At 48.9% G+C, this 19439-nt stretch overlaps 1 pseudogene; it reads right to left on the bottom strand.

Moving 5' to 3' along the window:
- Nucleotides 1–19230, bottom strand: part of LOC103345120 (DET1 homolog pseudogene) — a 94357-nt pseudogene extending 75127 nt beyond the window's left edge.
- Between the last annotated feature and the right edge of the window lie 209 nt (nucleotides 19231–19439).

Genomic DNA, 19439 nt, shown 5'->3' with positions numbered 1-19439 from the left:
CTCTTGCATCTGAATCAGTGTCGGCAGTCAGTGCTTGTGAACCCGCACCGTCCTCCAGCCCAGCCACACTGAAACACTGAGAGCTGCTCAGATGTACCGTCACTCGTCCACCCTGTGACACAGGTGGTCCCTCTGCCTTCTTCCACCTCTGAGCCAACTTGGGTTCATGGTATGCAAAGTGTGCCAGCCCTGGGGTTCAGATGTTGGCTTCACAGATACTCTGTGATTTTGAGCAGATTACGTAATGCTTTCCTACTGCTTTTCTCAAGTTTAAATTGATAGTACTCTCTTGAGGGGTTGCTGTGAGGTGGGAAGGAAATAAAGTGCTTAATACTTAGTGCTTCCTACGTGGTAAGTTCTCAATATTTAAAGCCATCATTAGTTGTTGTTCTGGCCTGGCATAGCCCAAGACATCAGTTGTGGTCACTGTCTGTGGGAGATCCATTCCAGGACAACCCCTCAGCTCTCACCCCCAGATGGTGGAGCCCTCAGATACTCAGGTCCTCTTTGTGCAATGGCACAGTGTTTGCACGTAACCTGCACACATCCCTCCACATACTTTAGGTCATCTCCAGATGCATTATAACACCTGACACAATGTGAGTGCTGTGTACATAGTTGTTAGGGAACATATATTCAATACAGATGCCTTTTCCCCCAAATATTTGTGATCTGTTGTTAGGTTAATCAGTATGTGGAACCCTCAGATGCAGAACCTATGGGTGTAGAGAGAAAATTGTAGCTGTGGCCATCAGACTCCGTGTGCTAGAGAAGGGGCACAGTGAGATTTATTTTAAGAAAGAAGCCTCTTGCCGTGATCTCCTTGTCCCAGCACCGCTTAATCTAAAAGTCCCAAAGTCCTGTTCCCACAGGATCAACACCTGCTGTCATTTCTTGCTCGTATTTCCACACATATGTGATGTGTGCAGAACTAGGTTTCCATCTCCATGAAGGCAGAAGCTGATTTTTAGCATTCCATGCAGGATGGCACCCTTAATACATACAGATGCACCTCAACTTACAGTGGGGCTGTGTCTGAATAAACCCATCCTAACGTGAAAAAAGTGAATTTGAGAATGAATTTAATGCACCTAACCTACTGAATATCCTAGCTTAGGCTAGCCTAACTTAAACATGCTTACCTTTGCCTACAGTTGGGCAAAATCACCTAACACAAAGTCTATTTTATAATAAAGTATTGTGTATTTCATGTAATTTATTGATATTGCACTGGAAATGAAAAATAGAATGCATGTATGGGTACTCATCATTAACATATGGTTAATGTGTGATAAAGTTTTTTTTTTTTTTTTTTTTTTTTGACAGGTAGTTACAGACAAAGACAGAAAGGTCTTCCTTCCGTTGGTCCACCCCCTAAATGGCCGCTACGGCCTGCACTGCACCGATCCAAAGCCAGGATCTAGGTGCTTCTTCATGGTCTCCCATGCGGGTGCAGGGGCCTAAGCACTTGGGCCATCCTCCACTGCCCTCCCAGGCCACAGCAGAGAGCTGGACTGGAAGAGGAGCAGCCGGGACTAGAACCTGGCGCCCATATGGGATGCGGGTGCCGCAGGCGGAGGATTAATCAAGTGAGCCACGGCGCCGGCCCTAAAGTTAGTTTTCTACTGAATGTGTATCATTTCTCTACCTTTGTGAAGTCATGAGAATTACCAGACAAGCCTCAGAAGCTGGGAACTTTCTGTAGCTCCAAAAGGAGTCAGTGCAGATTCCAAATTACAGAAACCAGACTCAAAACTACAACCTCCAGGCAGGCTTCTAGTTGCTTATGTAGTATTGTTAGTATTGGCATTGCTAAGAAACCCTTACACATCAAAACATTTAGCATAAAATCCAGGCTTCTAGATCTCGAGCAGAACTTCACCGTCTGGCAACGTGAAGCCCACATCCCCACCCGGCCCCAGATGCTGCTGGAGCTGAGCAGATGCCGAGTCAGAACAGGGCACTCAGCCATGGGCCCCGCCTTCCTGCTGTCCGCCTCGGCCCTTCCCTGCTGTCCGCCTCGGCCCTTCCCTGCTGTCCGCCTCGGCCCTTCCCTGCTCTCTCCTGCCTGGCCCGCAGCTTGTGCAGTGGTGACCTGTTCTCCAGGACGGACAGCCAATAAGTGCGAGGAGAGGGGTTTAATTCTTACTCCAGGTCTTTACCTTCTACCTGGAGAAACATTCTAAACACAGCAGAGAGATGATGTACAAAGTGCTGAAGTTCACTTAAAATGTGAGAGAGCGTGCACACACACACGTACACGCGAGCACAGGTGGTAAGTGGGCGAGAAGGAGAAAAGGGTGGGGGAGGGGAAGTGGAGCAAGACTGCCTCGCACCTCCTCTAACGGTGATCAGCACAGAGCGAGAAGAGGAGCCTTTCACAGCTTTTGCCTCTTTTATGAGGTCGGAAGGGAAGTGACTGTTCACAAAACACCCCCTGCCACCAGGTCCCAAAGCAAGGAGATCTATCCTGGAAAGGGGTATTTTGATGGGCAGGTAGAATGATAGAATTACATGGGTACAGGCTTTTAGCTGTGACTTTATGCTCTGTGGTTCTAACCTTGCTACCTGCCTGGTCCCATATCATTACTCCTCCCCCCTAGGTTTCTGACTCTTAATCTTAAGGCGGTGCTGAAGGATGGTGGTCCGTCTTCAGCATCTACTGCTATGCCTGAAGAGCACAGTCCCTGCCTATTTTGGGTCCAGAAACCTCTTCCTGTCTAATCTAATGGATCTGTCTCACTAGCTGAAGAATTGTCATTAGTCACTGCCCCCACATGGTGGTCATTATTTTGAGAAGCTGTTGAATTCTGAACCAGACAAGGATATCAATCAAGATGAGCATAATTATAAAAAGATAAATTGTGGGTAGAATCCCATTTAAGAAAGGAAGGGCCCGAATAGTGGGTGCTGGTAGATTGTCTCTGTGCAGATTACAAAACCATGTAACCTGGCATAAAAATTTACAGCATCCTTTGCAGCGAACATGCTACTGTTAGAGTCAGTGTGACAGTTCCGTCCATCACGGCACGTGCTCTTGTCCTCTCAGTTTATATTCTGAGGCTGCTCATTGTGCATGACTACCTTAGGCAGAGCAGCCACAGCATTGAGTACCCATAAAAGCTGGCCTCCATGGGGCCAGTGCTATGGTGTAGCGGGTGGAGCCGCAACCTTCAGTGCCAGCATCCCCTGTGGGTGCCGGTTCAAGTCCTGGCTGCTCCACTTCCAATCCAGCTCCCTGCTATAGCCTGGGAAAGCAGTGGAAGATGCCCAAGTCTTTGGGCCCCTGCACCCATGTGGGAGACCCGAAAGGCTCTTGGCTCCTGGCTTTGGATCAGCCCAGCTCCGGCTGTTGCAGCCATTTGGGGAATGAACCAACAGATGGAACCCCCTCCCCCTTCTCTGTTTCTCTGCCTCAGCCTCTCTGTAACTCTGCCTTTCAAATAAATAAATCTTTAAAAAAAAAAAAAAAAAAGCTGTCCTCCAAGGTAGGCTAGGTTGACCCAGGCAATAGATTTTTAAAATAGCTTTATGAGGCATAGCAGGGTCTTTTAGCATTATGATAGAAGAAGTCACTAGGGAGCTGTCCTCCCAGTAGCAGCTTCCTCAGAGAATCAGAAGAGGTAGGTGGAACAAGTCACAAGCTACAAAGCTTACTGTGACAAAAGCCAAGACTACTTAGCCTTTTGCTTTTTGAAGAGGTATTTGAGATCTTAGTTCACAGCAGTGGACAGGCTTGTCCTCATGTGTACCTGTGAGGACTCAGGAGGTAGAAGTGTAATCCCTGACAACTGTGCACAGCTTGGATGCCCTGGAATTTGACTGGTGGGAGTGCTCAGTAGTACCTGCCAGGGTCCTTCCATTTTAGGCTACAGTTGGTCTGAGCAGGATCTTTCCTTCCAAGTCTTGAATGAAACGGGCCTCCTCTGGAGACAGGTTGTTCATGACATCTGGGCTCTGGCACTGGGAGAATGTTATTACCGTACTCCGTCAGAGCCTTTTGTACCTGGCCTAGATTAATAATACGCTTTATCTGATCTTGAGTGTCTGAATCAAAAAGGGTGTCGGGGCCTTGCACACAGCATCTCTAATAGACTAAGCTTTAGCACACCCTCAGTGCCAGTCTCATCTTGAGGCCAAGAGGCAGTGGCATTTTCGTAAGTCTGTAATTGGCTTCTTGACTTGATCATGACTGAGTTCTCCGAGAGGCATGTAGGTGATAAGAGTTGACTATTTTAGACAGAAACGAGGGTCCCTTGTCACTCTGGAGTGACCTTGGAAGGCCAGAGTGTGGAATTATGTCTTTTAGCAGGGCCTGGGATAGCTCTGGTGCCTCTTCTGTTTGAGCTGGGAAAGCTTCTGTCCATCCTGTGAAAGTACCAATAAAGACCAGCGGATACGAGTAACTATTTGCTGGGGCGTGTTAGTGAGATCTGTTCAGGGTTTCTGTGCTGCTCCAAGACCTGATACTGGGAGGTGCGTGGGAGGTGAGGATGAGGGTGTTCCTGTTATGTCCTCAGTCAGGTGAGTTGTGTATGCTGTGTCTTCAGTGACGACCAAGTGTGCCCAGTGAGTGGTGTGGTAAAGAATTGAAACCACACACATCTGCTGCTGCCGGAACTGCTTGGCGGTGGGGAGGCGGGGGAGGAGCGGCCTCATGGAGGAGGTCCTGTGGCCTGGTTATTGAAGACTGATAGGATTTCAATAGCTGGGCGAGTGGCATACTCAAGAAAAGGCAGCTGTCACGTAACCAGTGTGACCCCCCCCCACCCCCAGTGAAGGAGGAGGGGGAGAGAGTAGGGGCCAGACAGTGGTCTCTGGAGGGGGCACAGGAGCGCCCACAGGAGGTTGAGAAGGAGATGCTGTGGTCACAGGAGTTTCAGTAAGAAAACAGCCTCGGCTGTCCGCACACGTTGCCACAGCAGACACCCCCGCGGGGATGTTGACACCCCTGCTGGGGCATCTCCAGCACCCTCCATCCTGCTTTTTCCTAAGCCCATTCATGGCAGGGTTGCCCCAGTCCCTGGGAAGGATAGCAGAATCCCAGGGACCTTGGACTCAGAGCCGTAGCTGAGTGATACATTTCACGTGCCCTGGAGGAACATGACTTAGCAGTTTCATCTGCCACATAGAGAGACAGAAAAATATGTTTCAGGCAGCTCTGAGTTAGACCAGACCTAAGCGAGCAGTTTTGTGTCTAAGTTTGCAAGTCCAGTTCAGCAGAGGAGACTCACTGGGTTCTAGTGGCATTTGCTGCCCGCTGGTGGGTGCTCATGGGGGTTGCCCTTCTTGGAGCTCCGTGCTGGAGCTGGAAACATTGCCACTGTCCATAGTGCCTCTTGCTGAGAATGCGCCAGCCTCAGCTTGTGAACAAGGCCCGCCCAGGCCTGCTTCTGCCCATGCAGTCTGGGAGCTGCAGCCTGTGCTTGCTGCATTTGGTTCCCGGCACCCTGGGAAGGCTTCTGTGCAGTCACTGTATGGATTCGTCCTGGCTGGGTGACCCGGCTTCGCTCCCAGTGAAGCTCCAGTGCCGCTAGCGACGGACCCACTGATCAGCCCGTGATTGCCACTGACCCAGGGAGGGGAGCCTGCCTGCAGGTGGGGTGGGTCACCCATTCCCTTGGTTTTGGGCTGACTTCAGACACGTGTTTTGTTTGCTGTTTACCCTGCATCTAGATTCATTGAAGGATTCTTGAGAAATGGATGTTGAGGGAATCTCATGAACATGTGTTCCTCACCATACAGCATCTAGAGGCCTTTCACATAAGTGGGGTTGGCTCTTCTCTCTAAGGGCAGTGCTGCACTGTTCCCCGCACAGTCCATGCAAGCTTCTCAGGAATTGAGCTGTAAGCCTGGGAAGGCTAGCGCCATGCACCTTCTGGATTACTGGATTTCTTTGTGAAAATTGAAGACCGATTAAGTCATCTGTCAGATAAAACCGTTTTTTGTTGTGTCTCCACCAGGAAACCAGAAGAATGACGTTTGTGTCACTTTGTAGGCTTGAGCTTTCAGAATGAGTCCTGAGAGCCTGGTAATTTTGCAGTTTGCACAACAGCTGGTGGGTGAGCAGTGACACCTGTAAACATCAGGTAGAAACTGCAAGTAATGGTCTCCAGGAGGGTTAAAAATGAGATAGCCTGTAAGACACACTCACACAGAAAACTAACAACTATCCCCTAAATAGGCTTCGGTTAATCATTCTTCAGAAAAAAACAAATTGGGGGCCGGCGCTGTGGTGCAGTGGGTTAAAGCCCCAGCCTGCAGCGCCGGCATCCCATATGGGTGCCAGTTCTAGTCCCGGCTGCTCCTCTTCCAATCCAGCTCTCTGCTAATGTCCTGGAAAAGCAGTAGAAGATGGCTCAAGTTCTTGGGCCCCTGCATCTGCGTGGGAGACCTGGAGGAGCTCCTGGCTCCTGGTTTGAATCAGCTCAGCCCTGGCCATTGTGGTCATTTGGGGAGTGAACCAGTGGAATGGAAGTCATCTCTCTCTGACTCTACCTCTCTCTGTAACTCTGTCTTTCAAATAAATAAAATAATTCTTAAAAAAAAAAAAAAAAACAAATTAGAAGAATCCCTAGGTGTATGGCATTCTCTAAAGTAAATCCCGGTTGAACCATCGATTCGTGTGCATAAACTGACTCCATAAGTGGGTGGGACGCATGTGAGTGAGAAGCATGAGCCCTGGAGGAACAGGTCCTAAGCTATATATAAAGCAGTCTCCTTGGAGAAGCCGAACTGGAGTTGGGAAGCAAATGCTGTTCTTGCCTTCTGTGTTTCCATAATTGAACTATAACAATGAATAAAATGCACATGCACACACAAATACCAACCCAAAAGGAAAGGACAGTTAGTGCTTCTGACATGGAAGGCTTAAAATTAGTGGAAGAAATACCAAAAAATCTTAGATCTGTAGGATTTGACAACAACTGGAAAGAATGTAGACAGCCGAGGAAATGGTTTAAGAAGTTCATGTTGCCATCATCCTCCAGGTTAATAGAGTAAGAACATCTAGAGGGCCAGCTAATCAAAGGTACTCATATCCTCATCCCCGGAGCCTGCTCACAGGAGAGAGTGTCCTGGATCGTTCAGGTGGACAGTACAGTTACCAGGGCCTTCATGAGCGGGGGCAGGAGGATGAGAGTGAGAAGGAAGGTGTGATGGTAGCAGCAGAGGACAGAGCGTGAGAGAGAGATGGAGATGCTGGGTTTCTGGCCCTGAAGATGAGAGCGGTCCCCAAGCCAGGGAACGCCAGCAGAAGCCGGGGGAGTGAGGCATCGACCTTTTCTCTCTTTTTTAATTTTTTTTTAATTTTTTATTTTTTGACAGGCAGAGTGGACAGTGAGAGAGAGAGACAGAGAGAAAGGTCTTCCTTTTGCCGTTGGTTCACCCTCCAATGGCCGCCGTGGCTGGCACGCTGCGGCCGGTGCACCGCGCTGATCCGAAGGCAGGAGCCAGGTGCTTCTCCTGGTCTCCCATGGGGTGCAGGGCCCAAGCACTTGGGCCATCCTCCACTGCACTCCCTGGCCACAGCAGAGAGCTGGCCTGGAAGAGGGGCAACCGGGACAGAATCTGGCGCCCCGACCGGGACTAGAACCCAGTGTGCCAGCGCCGCAAGGCGGAGGATTAGCCTATTGAGCCGCGGTGCCGGCCAATCTTTTCTCTTAAACCTTCCTGGAGCACTTGTCCCTGCCAACACCTTAATTTCGATCTAATGAAACCCTTTCAGGCTTCCACTATCCAGAATTAAGATAAACAGATATTGCTTTCAGCCACTAAATTTGTGGTTATTTGTTACATCAGCAATAGGACCTTAACTCAGAACTTAAGAAGCGTCTGTGCAAATGTTTGTTGTCACTGAGCCATTTCTTTCCTATCCCACCTGTGCTTTGAACCTGTCATCTTAGTCTACTGGATGTGAGGAAGGCAACGTCTCCCATGATTACAGATAATAAAGATGTAAGGCTTAAATTGTTAAAACTGTAAAATTGCATACTGCATTGTTAGTTTCAAATGTAGGATTCTGTCTGGCCCTCTTTGTCCCAAAGCCCATACATGTATGTGTACAGTCCACACATGTGAGTACATACAAGACATAAGCTACATTGGACATAGTAATTGGGGCTACAGGGATATTTTTGGTTTTTTTTTCCTAATTTTTAAAAAGATATTTATTTCTTTGAAAGGTAGAGTTACAGAGGGAGAAACAGAGAGGTCTTCCATCCACTGGGTCATTTCCCAAATGGGTGCAGTGGCCAGATATCTGGTCCCATCTGAAACCCGGAGCTAGGAGCTTCTTCCAGTTCTCCCGCATGTGTGCATGGGCCCAAGCACATGGGCCGTCTTCTACTGCCTTCCCGGCCATAGCAGAGACCTGGATCTGAAGAGGAGCAGCTGGGACATGAACTGGGTTCCCAGGTGGGATGCCTGCACCACAGGCAGAGGCTTAACCTACTATACCACAGCACTGGCCCCCATAATTAATTTTTTATACAGAGACTATAAAGGTACTTCAGAATGTTTGTGGAAAGTAGAGTTAAAAAAGACGTTTATATTGATACAACTTTTTTTTAAATCCCTGCATATAAGGGTTCTTCAAAATATTTGGGAAGCTAATGCACACTTTGGGAAGCAACAGGTGATAGCTCAAGTAGTTGGGTGTCTCTCACCCACGGGGAGACATGGATCGAGTTCATTGCTGGTGGAGGCATCTTGGAAAGGAGTGAACTGGTGAATGGAGTGTATGTCCTCTCTCTCTACCTGCCATTAACCCCCCCACCCTTTCCTCCCTCCATGTGTGTGTCTCCAGTAAATAAATGCAGCATTTGGGACACGCACATCTCATACGGAAGTGCCCGGGTTTGAGTTCAGGCTCCATTATCAATTCTAGCTCCCTTATAAGACAGCAGATGATGACACGATAGTTGGGTCCTTGCCATCCACGTGAGAGACCTGAATTGAGTTCCTGGCTCCTGGCTTCAGCCTGGTCCTCCTCTGGCTGTTGTAGACATCTGAGGGTAGGAAATCTGTCTTGCTACCTTTCTCTTAAATGAATAAAATAGATAAAACTTAAAAAAATAATGGAGACATTTTGAAATGAATAAAATATATTTGTTAAAAAGTTATGGAACATGAATACTATGAAAACACTTTGCATGGTGCTCTCATGCCTGGGATGGGTCTCTTGTCCTGTTCCCCGCAGCAGCCGGCAGTGGTCCTACACAGGCTGTGGCCAGAGTAGATGTTGGTGAGAGAACTGCCCGTCGCTCCTCCAAAGGGGAGGGGAGGAGAGATGCAGTGTGCCTGGGGAAGCCGGGGAAGGTGACCCAAGTACTTGGGCCACTGCCACCTGTGGGGGAGACCCAGGTGGAGTTCCAGGCTCCCGGCTTTGGCCTGGTCATTGCAGCCTCAGCCACTGTACCATCTGTAGAATGAACCAGCAAATGGAACATTTCTGTCTCTTCCTCTCTTTCTGTAACTCTGCCTTTCTAATACATTTTGGGGGAGGAGGGCAAGCAAGCAAGCAAGCAAGCAAGCCTGGGTTGGTAAAACTCAAGGTACCTGAAGAATAAGGACCAGAAAATGTGGCCCTGGCATGGAGCCTGAGAGGGGCAGACCAGCCTTTCCCCTTGTGACCTTTGTAAAAATGATGGGCAGAAATCGGCAGCAAAGGCAGGTAGGTGGGCTCTGCCTTCTGCTCGGTGACTGTTGGGAATGTAAATAATATAAATGCAGTGTAGTGGATAATGTCCAAATGAGATGATCATCATTTTTGCATTTGAGGATTTCTGCTCATTTCAAGCTATTCATAGACTCTGGAGAGGATGTGCTCCCAGGGCCTTCTTCCATTGATCTCCAGGTGATGTGTGCTGTCATGTGCTCGCACCTGGGTGGCCCTCCCTGCCTTCTCCCTTGGCTGCTGCAGAGACATCAGGGTTTAGCTTGGCCCTGCAGACACCTGTGCAGGTGGTGAGGGGCTGTGTTCAAGAGACTTTCCTGAGACTTGAGTGACATGTTTTTGCCTCCCAGAAGGGTCAGAACCCCTCAGATGAATCCATCCAGAGGCTTAGTTTGTTTTGCGTTGCTCTAACAAAACAGCTGAGGCTGGGTGCTGTGTAAAGGAAGTGTGCTTACAGTCCTGGTGGCAGGGCAGTGCAGCAAGCCTGGCACCACCGTCTGACTGCGTCACAACATAGCCGGCAGTGGAAAGGGACCCGCCGTGTGCAGAAGGGCACGCACGTGGGTGGCCTCCTTGTGTAAGAACTCATTCCTACAGGAACTTGAGACCTGATCCACTCCCAGGAGACGGGCTCAGTCCACTCATGAGTGGGGCTTCCATGACCTGAGCACTTCCTGCTAGGCCTAGCTCCTCGAGGTCATGCCACATCAAGCTGCCATGCCAACCACCACCATGCTGGGGACAAAGACTGGCTCACATGGCCCTCGGGGGACACCACACTCAAAACTGTAGCAGAGACTGTGTCCACACACTTACCCACTTCTATTAAATTACTGTTTCCCTTTTTTCGTTGCTTTAATTTTTTAAAAATTGAGAGGCAGACAGAGAAAGTTCCTATATGCTGGTTCACTCTCGAAATGCCCACAACATCCAGGTCTGGTCTAGGCCAAAACCAGGAGCCAGGAACTCCATCCAGGTCTGTCGTCGTTGTAGAAACCCACCTACCTAAACCGTCACCTCTGCCTCCCAGGGTATGCATTATCAAGAAGCTAGAATCAGGAACTAGAGCCAGATGTGGAACTCAGGTTCTCCCTCGTGGAACACGGGTGTCTTAACCACTCAGCTACATCCTAACCCAGCCCCAGATGTTTGTGACCTGCTCAGTGCTCCCGTACTCCTTTCCCTCGTGATTTGTTCTCCCAGACAGCTGACTCCTCGGGAGGCCATCTCCTAGCTTTACGTTCAGTGAAAAAACTGTTTGGCTTTATTCCCCCGAAGGAATAAGGGTTTCCCTTCTCACTTTACTGTTCCTTGTTTTGTGTCTGTTTCTCATTACATTGTCTAATACTGGCTTCTGATAGTCTTTCTCTGTTTTAGTTGGGCTTGGGAGTCAGGCAGGCATTTTGATTGTTGTCTCTGCCCCTGACCAGCTGTGCGACCCTGGGCACATTTTTCAGCCCCCAAGAGCCAGTGAGCTCACACTTGTAAGATGAGCTTGATCGATGGCGCCTGCTTTGAACAGATGATTAATTGACATGACACGTGTACACCCTCTCACGTGATGGTCGGGTGACATGCTGACGGCCTCTTCGTACCACACCCCTCTAAGAAGTGGTTCCCCGTCTCTCTGCTGCCGTGTTGTTAACTTGATGAATATGAAGACACGAAGCCTTCAGCTTCTTGGTCAGATTTACTTTTTAAGTAAGACTGCAGCCACTGACTGCCTTTTGATACAGAATAAATTTGAACCGCATGGAATTCAGAGGGGGAACACTTGATGCTGTATTTCTTCTTGATTCCCTATTTCATGATTGTGCTGGAATCAAAGAATCTTTTGCATGTTCTTTTGGTAAATGCTGAGAATTTATTTGGTCAGTTGGTTCTTTTCATGAAGCTTGGAAACATTTGGCTGCAGTGAGACAAGACAACCACAGGTCTTTGCAGGTGGACTAAAGTCTTTATTATTTTATTTATTTATTTTTTTTGACAGGCAGAGTGGACAGTGAGAGAGAGAGAGAGAAAGGTCTTCCTTTGCCGTTGGTTTACCCTCCAATGGCCACTGCGGCTGGCGCATCGCGCTGATCTGAAGCCAGGAGCCAGGTGCTTCTCCTGGTCTCCCATGGGGTGCAGGGCCCAAGGACTTGGGCCATCCTCCACTGCACTCCCAGGCCATAGCAGAGAGCTGGCCTGGAAGAGGGGCAACCGGGACAGAATCCGGCGCCCTGACCGGGACTTGCTGGTGCCCCCATAATTCTGTCCATGTTCTGAGTGTGCAGGGGACCTTAAGGAGATGGAATGTGACCTGGTGCTGGGTGTCGGGGTGGAGGCTGGCTCTCCTTTGTGGGCATTTACTTCTTTGAGAAAGAGTTCATTGACTTCCTGTTTTGGCATGGGTGCACGTGGATGCAGGGGGCCGGCGCTGTGGTGCAGTGGGTTAATGTCCTGGCCTGAAGTGCCGACATCCCATATGGGCGCCAGTTTGAGACCCGGCCGCCCCACTTCCCATCCAGCTCTCTGCTATGGCCTGGGAAGGCAGTAGAAGATTGCCCAAGTCCTTGGGTCCCTGCACCTGCGTGGGAGACCTGGAGGAAGCTCCTGGCTCCTGGCTCCTGGCTTCAGACTGGCGCAGCTCCGACCGTTGCGGCCAACTGGGGAGTGAACCAGAGGATGGAAGATCTCTCTCTCTGCCTCTCCTCTCTCTGTGTAACTTTGACTTTCAAATAAATAAATCTTTAAAAAAAAAAAAAAAAAAAAAGGAAATGGAGGACACTTTACCAGGGCCACAGTTAATAAGTGGGGAGACAGAAATGCGAGTCCTGGTGTGCCTGGGACCAGAACCCATGCTTTGAACCACCTCGCTGATGTGTTCATGTTTCCTGTCACACAGTCACATGGTGGGAATTATATGAGTGGTATAAATAAGGACAGGCTGAACACAGAGCAAAGGTTGTTGTATTTTGGTGTTAACAGGTGTTTTGCCTTTTTTTTTTTTTAAGTGTTAATATGAGAAAACAGAAACAGTCTTGATTTTGGCAAGAAGAGTTTGGAGTTAGCTTTTAGGAGGAGGTGATAGTAAAGGTGACCTTGAAAGATAAATAGTGGGGCCAGCGCTGTGACATAGTGGGTAAAGCCGCCGCCTACAGTGCCAGCATCCCATATGGGTACCAGTTCCAAGTCCCAGCTGCTCCACTTCCAATCCAGCTCTCTGCTGTGGCCTGGGAGGGCAGTAGAGAATGGCCCAACCCTTTGGGCCCCTGCACCCTCGTGGGAGACTCGGAAGAAGCTCCTGGCTTCGTATTGGCACAGCTCCAGCCATTACAGCCAATTGGAGAGTGAAGGAGCAGATGGAAGACCTCTCTCTCTCTCTCTCTCTTTCTCTCTCTCTGTCACTCTCTCTCACCCTCTCACCCTTTCACCCCTCCCCTCCCTCTCCCTCCCTGTCTCCCCCTCCCTCCCCCTTCTCCTCTCTCTTTGTAACTCTGACTTGTGAATAAATAAATAAATCTTTAAAAAGGAAAGATAAATAGTGGTTTTAAAAGGGTATGGCTTTAATAGATGTATGTGGCCAGAGTTTGTGGTAGTGATGAGGCAGGTGAGAAATGGAGGAGAAGCTACAGGAGATGAAGATTTTGGGGAGTTTGAAATGGCTGTGGCTAGGCGTTGAGGAGCCTTGTTCTCAAAAATCCCTGAAGCAGGTTTTCTGCACTGTCATTCCTTGCTGGGGCTGCTTTGTGCATTGTAGGATGTTTACCAACATTCCTGGACTCCACCCACTAGATACCAGCGGCACCTTCCCCAGCACTGTAAAAACCAAAAGTGTCTCCAAACATTGCCAGATGTGCTCTGGGAACAAAATTGCCCTTGTCTGAGAACCACTGCCCTAAAATGAAGGAAGATGAGAGGCGCCCACCCCTCTGGAAGTAGAGCAAAGCCCAAGGTAACTCATGAAAGGGTGTGTAAACTTGAAACTTCTTCAGCATCCCAGAACTAATAGATGTTTTCTGTGAAAGCTACATGTTTTGATTTGTTCTTTAATATATGTGTGTTGATCTTAAATGTAAAAATAGTTTAGCATTTATATCAAAGTGTTGCTGTAGGGTGAACTTCACACACTCAGATGTCAGGCAGGACAGCTGAAATAGATGAAGCAGACTAGGAGGTTTTTTGTTGTTTTTGAAAAGGATGTAATGTTAGTTACAGAAGGCAATGACCAGAGGGGAAGCTGTCCTCATTTGTAGTCTGTCGTCACCGTACCTGGTGCAGTTCTTGGGCTGCCAGGGTTCAGGTTGTTTAAAGAAATCTGGAGACATACCGAAGTACTTGAGTTTTTATGTTCATGCATAGTATTTTCATAATATGTATTTTTTTCATGAAAATTTTAAAGATCTCTCACATGCATGGATTTCAAAAGTTTTTGCACCAAACATCTTAAAAAAAAAAAAAGATTTATTTGTTTTATCTGAAAGGCAGAGTTTACAGAGAGAGAGAGAGAGAGATCTCTTCCTTCCTCCTGTTCACTCCCCAAATGGCCACAATGGCCAGAGCTGGTCTGGTCCAAAGCCAGGAACCAGGAATTTCTTCCAGGTCTCCCACATGGGTTGCAGGGCCCTAAAGACGTGGACTATCTTCCACTGCTTTCCCAGGAGCATTAGCAGGGAGTGGGGTTGTCACTGGAGAAAAAGCTAAGGGTCTTCGCACAAGAAAGAATTCAGGCGTGAGACCGCAGTGGAAAAGCAGAGTAGCAGAGTTTGTTAGGGCAGGGACATCCACAGGAACAGATGGGCGTCTCCCCAGACAGAACCTGAGTGAGTGCCTGGTTTACATTTAGGCTGGGGTGTTTAAGGGATGGGTCTTGCCTTCCCGCCTTTTCTCTCCCTCTCCTCCTCCAGAACAAAGGACTTGTTTTTCAGCTGAAGTTGTCAGAGGAAGCCTGGCCAGGGACAGCCAGGGGCTTCTCTCTAGGGTGCCCACCTTACAGGAAGAATGTCTATCAGGCCAGGTAGAAGGAGCGGCACCACATGGAAGGTTGTCGGGGTCCGGCAGAAGTGGAGCAGCCAGCACTCGAACCCCTGTCCATGTGGGATGCCAGCATTGCAGGTGGCAGCTTTACCTTTTACACTACAATGCCGGCCCCAGTAAACCTGTCTTTTTATTATATTTTCCATGAAATTTTTGAAGCTCCCTCATATTTTTATGTTAAATTCATTTATATTTAAAGCAAGTTCAAATGACGGAGTGTGAGGGAGACTGTGCAAACCAAACACAATGTACCTGTAGTCCCCTGAGCCTTATGTATTGTAGCTTCTAGTGGCTTCTGGCACACACTTGCCACCTGCACTGTGGATTTTCCTAGTTTAAGAAACAGGAGGCAAAGGCACAGCAACCCTGAATGGGAATGCCTTGTAGATGTGAACAGGTAACAGTTGCCAGGAGCTGCTGTTGCACAGGTATGGGGGATACCCTGAGGACCCCAGGGGTCTGTGTGTCCCCTGCTCCCCTTCCCACCCACCTCAGCAACAATAGCTTCAAATCAGTCATAGTCATTTGGGAGCATGTGTCGTTACCCTCAGCTGTCCCGCAACTTCAGTTAAAAAAAAAAAAAAAAAAAAAAAAAAAAAAAAAAAAAAACTCATATTCTCCGATTTCACATCTTGTCCATGACCTGGTGTCTCTCATCTGAGTGCACACTTGTTTGCTTGTCCTTCTCAAAAATGAAGCCCAGAAATGATCTAGGCTGACCCCTCCTTCCCTCCCCTCCTGCAGGCTCCGTTACTGTACTGTCTGTGTTGCCTTGGCAGCGTGGCATGCGTAATTCACGATGAACTTAGCATGAACTGGAATCCCTAAATCTCGTGTATGTGTTCTGCTGCTGAGCTGTATTCCTCTCCTTTACTTCAGTAAATTACTTCAGCATGCTTGGGGTGGCAGTGGCTCAAGTGCGCTTGAGTCTGGGAAGCTGTGCGTTCCTCTCCATGCTCCACACTGATGCTGGGTTTTAAAATGTGTTTGCTTTTGAAAATAATTATTTTCCTCCTTTACCTGTCTGTCATCTGTCAGTTCTTGTTGATCACTGTGTAGCTGTCTCTAGCCTTTTAATCAGCTGCTTCTTCCAGTCTGCTGTGGGCTGGGGAATCTGTGTGTTCTGTTAGGATCATGGAACTGGGATTCTTACAAGGTCAAACGAGGGATGGGGTGTGCGCGTAGAGCCTCTTTGGGCGGCAGATGTGTGACTGCAGGGAGGACAGCGAGGCCTCCTTGCTGACCACAGCAGAGTCTTTTGTTTCTCTTCAGTTTTGAGGCCCACAAATGTGTTCCCTCTGGGGCTTCTTCTTCTGCCCTGAGTGGTCTGTTCCTCTTCATATGACCACCCCTCAAACCTCTGATTACCTGGACAGTTGACACCTTGTCTTGAAGGCAGCTTGGACAGTGCGGTGCAAACATGGATGAGCTCAACCCGTGTGCCCAACCCTCTCCTTACAGAGGCCGTGCTTTGGCCACTGTGGAGAAGCCATTTATACGTGGGGATGGTCAGTAGCCATCTGTGACCTAACATGCATGCCTGCTTTTTGCCCGCATTAGTGCAGTAGGTGGGAGTGACATGCACTGTCTTGAGCTCCTTCCCGTGGCTCCCTTGGGTGCCTTTGCAGTCTTAGAAGGTGAAAGAAGTGAGGTTTGGGTTTGGAGAGAGAGGTTGTCGGAGAACTTTTTCCTTCCACTCACTAGAGTGAGTGTCATTGAGCCCTTCATTTAAAGGTAAGACTGTGTCTTAGGGTATAATTCTAAAACTGGAGAAGTGGAGGTGAAACTGTTGGCCATCACGTCCACCTTACTCTGTCAGTGAAATCTGAAGATTCTACCGAGTAGTTGTGTATTTTGCAGTTTCAGACTTACTCACTTGACTAAGAGGTGTCTGTTTCCTTTGATATTACTATGAATAAACCTTACTGACCTCTGTTCCTATAGCTTATAGGAATTAAGCTGTAGAGCAAGACTACATACTAGTGCACAAATTAGCAGAATGAAGTCTTACAAGTTGGTCTAATTTTTCCACCAGCACCCTTTTAACCAGTCCACAGACACAAAAATTTAAGTTCTGTTTAGCAGTTAAGGAAAACCGGTTGAGTTGGAAGGAAGCTCTGTGGCAAGGAATTAAAGCTGATGCAGCCTTTTAGACTGTCTTGAATAAACATCAAGCTTTGGGTTGAAGACATGAATTATCCCATCACATTCTGCAGGAATACTGACGTTGTCCAAAGCCATCTTGAAAAACACCTGGTGGTCACTGGGAAGGCAGTCCTTTGAGAGCAGAGTTCTAACATTAAGAGAATACAATTCTTTCAAAGATTACTCTAAGTACTAAATGCCAGCTGTCTCCTCTAATAAGCTTTGTAGGTGAGTGGAAGGGAATTTTGGTGTTGGACATTCGTTCTCCTTTGCAGCTCTGCAATTTGGGATAGTTACTCCGGCCTCCGGGTTTCTGTTTGCACAGCTGAGAGATAGAACTGGAATTGTGATGATGGGGCAGCCAGAGGGCCAGAGCGGAGGTTAAGTGGCAGGAATGTGGACAGGCCGAATACATGTCAGCCCTGCACCCCCCTCACCTCTCTGTTCCCTCAAGTCTGGTTCCATAAGGAAGTCAGATTCTGAGCATTGCCCCCCAATGGCCATGGCCTTCAGACAGTCCGCACCCTGCTAGGCTGTGCTGGCCCCGCTTCCCGGTGGTGCTCTGGAGATGGGTTTCGGATCAGTACTGTCTCCTGGTGTCTGACTTGCTCTGGGTGTGTTCAGACAACAGCCCCTCTCTCTCTCTGCTGGGTGCTGGATTCCTGTTACTGCAGCTGCTTGAGGCAGCGTGACAGACATGCTTCAGAGGCCTGTTTGGAACTGAAACCCTTTGGTGAAGGGGCAGGGGTGCTCCTAAGTCTAGAGTGCTGTCTGGGGTGAGGGACTGGGGTTAAAACATTCCGTGGACACTGACGCCAATTCTACACTCTTTTTTTAAAAAAGATTTATTTACTTATTTATTTGGAAGTTGGAATCATAGGGAGGGGGAGGGAAAGGGAAAAATCAGTCTGCCGGTTCACTCCCCTAATGGCCACGAAGGCTGCGGCAGGGCCAAGCCAAAGCGAGGCATCAGGAGCTTCTTGCAGATCTCCCGCATAGGTACAGGGGCCAAAACACTGGGGCCATCCTCTGCTGCTTTCCCAGACTATTAGCAGGGAGCTGGATCAGAAGAGGAGCAGCAGGGACTTGAACCGGCACCCATATAGGGTGCCAGCATCACAGGTGTTGGCTTAATCTGCTATGCCACAGCGCTGTCCCCTATGTCCTTCTTCTGAGATATGGACAAATGTCTTGAAGAGTAATCTGATATTTTCTCCAGCCTGTTAGCTGAAGGAAGATAAGATTTGAAACAAGCCATATATGAGGGTACTTCAGTAACTTCATGGAATAGTGGAATTTAAAAATTATGTGCATTTTCCATAAATTTTTTGAAGAGTCCTGCAGTTGAAACAGTTGAAATTTAGGGATTCTTGTTAAAAGTGCAGTGTCTCTCCTTCTCTGTACTGTGAGTATGCACATGTGCTGGATTGTACCTGCCCCCTTCTTGCCCCTCCCCAGCAGGTTTCAGTCAGAGCTCTTCTGTCAGGAGTGAGAGACCTGTGCTTTGGCCACTAGATCGCACTTCAACCTTTTAAATCAATATCAGTAGGGAGCAGATGGGGCCGCTGAGACAGCCGGCGCCCAGCTGTGTTGGCCTAGCATCTGGTCTCCACGGGCCCAGGTGGACCATCATGTGCTTCTGTGTGAGCTGCTCTGCCCACCTGGACACCCTCCCCGTCTCATTCTTGCTGCCTGTTGAAATCCTTCCACGCTTAGCTCAAATGCTCACTGACTACGAAAATCTTCCTTGCCCACCTCAAGAGGGAGCTGCGTCTAGCCCTCCTGAGTTGTCCAGGGCATGTTATTGAGCCCCTGGCAGGGCCCAGGTCACAACCTCCTGCGACAGCAGTTATTGGATGTACTGCTTTTTTTTTTTTTTTTTTTTTTTTTGACAGGCAGAGTGGACAGTGAGAGAGAGAGACAGAGAGAAAGGTCTTCCTTTGCCGTTGGTTCACCCTCCAATGGCCGCCGCGGCCAGCGCGCTGCGGCCGGCGCACCGCGCTGATCCGATGGCAGGAGCCAGGAGCCAGGAGCCAGGTGCTTTTCCTGGACTCCCGTGGGGTTCAGGGCCCAAGCACCTGGGCCATCCTCCACTGCACTCCCTGGCCACAGCAGAGGGCTGGCCTGTAAGAGGGGCAACCGGGACAGAATCCGGCGACCCGACCGGGACTAGAACTTGGTGTGCCGGCGCCGCTAGGTGGAGGATTAGCCTAGTGAGCCACGGCACCGGCCTGGATGTACTGCTTTCTGCTCTCCAGGTGGTCATTCCTTGTTAGATAGATGTGCAGCTAGTGCTGATTGTGCCAAGCCTCACACTGGGAGCTAGAGAGGGAAGTGTGGGAGCTCACCGTCAGGTACGGAGTGCGGCGTGGAGGTACAAAACTGGCCATGGTACGTGCTGTGCAGTGAAAGGAGGGAGCAAGCACGCTGATTTCCACGTGAGTGTCCTGATGTGGCTTTGAGATCTTGCCTTTTGAAGGCAAGAGAGAGTCTTACTCATTTACTCCCATGCCTGACAGAATACCGTACCCATTGTGCTTTGAACGTGTCACCCTCTAGTTAGAATGAAGGATTTGTGCCCATTCGCCACAGTGACACT

Source organism: Oryctolagus cuniculus, chromosome 6, assembly GCF_051225735.1.
Source record: "Oryctolagus cuniculus isolate XC-2025 breed Fujian yellow rabbit chromosome 6, ASM5122573v1, whole genome shotgun sequence".
NCBI lineage: Eukaryota > Metazoa > Chordata > Mammalia > Lagomorpha > Leporidae > Oryctolagus > Oryctolagus cuniculus.
The sequence above is the reverse complement of the archived record's forward strand: the minus strand, read 5'-3'. Positions and strand labels throughout refer to the sequence as shown.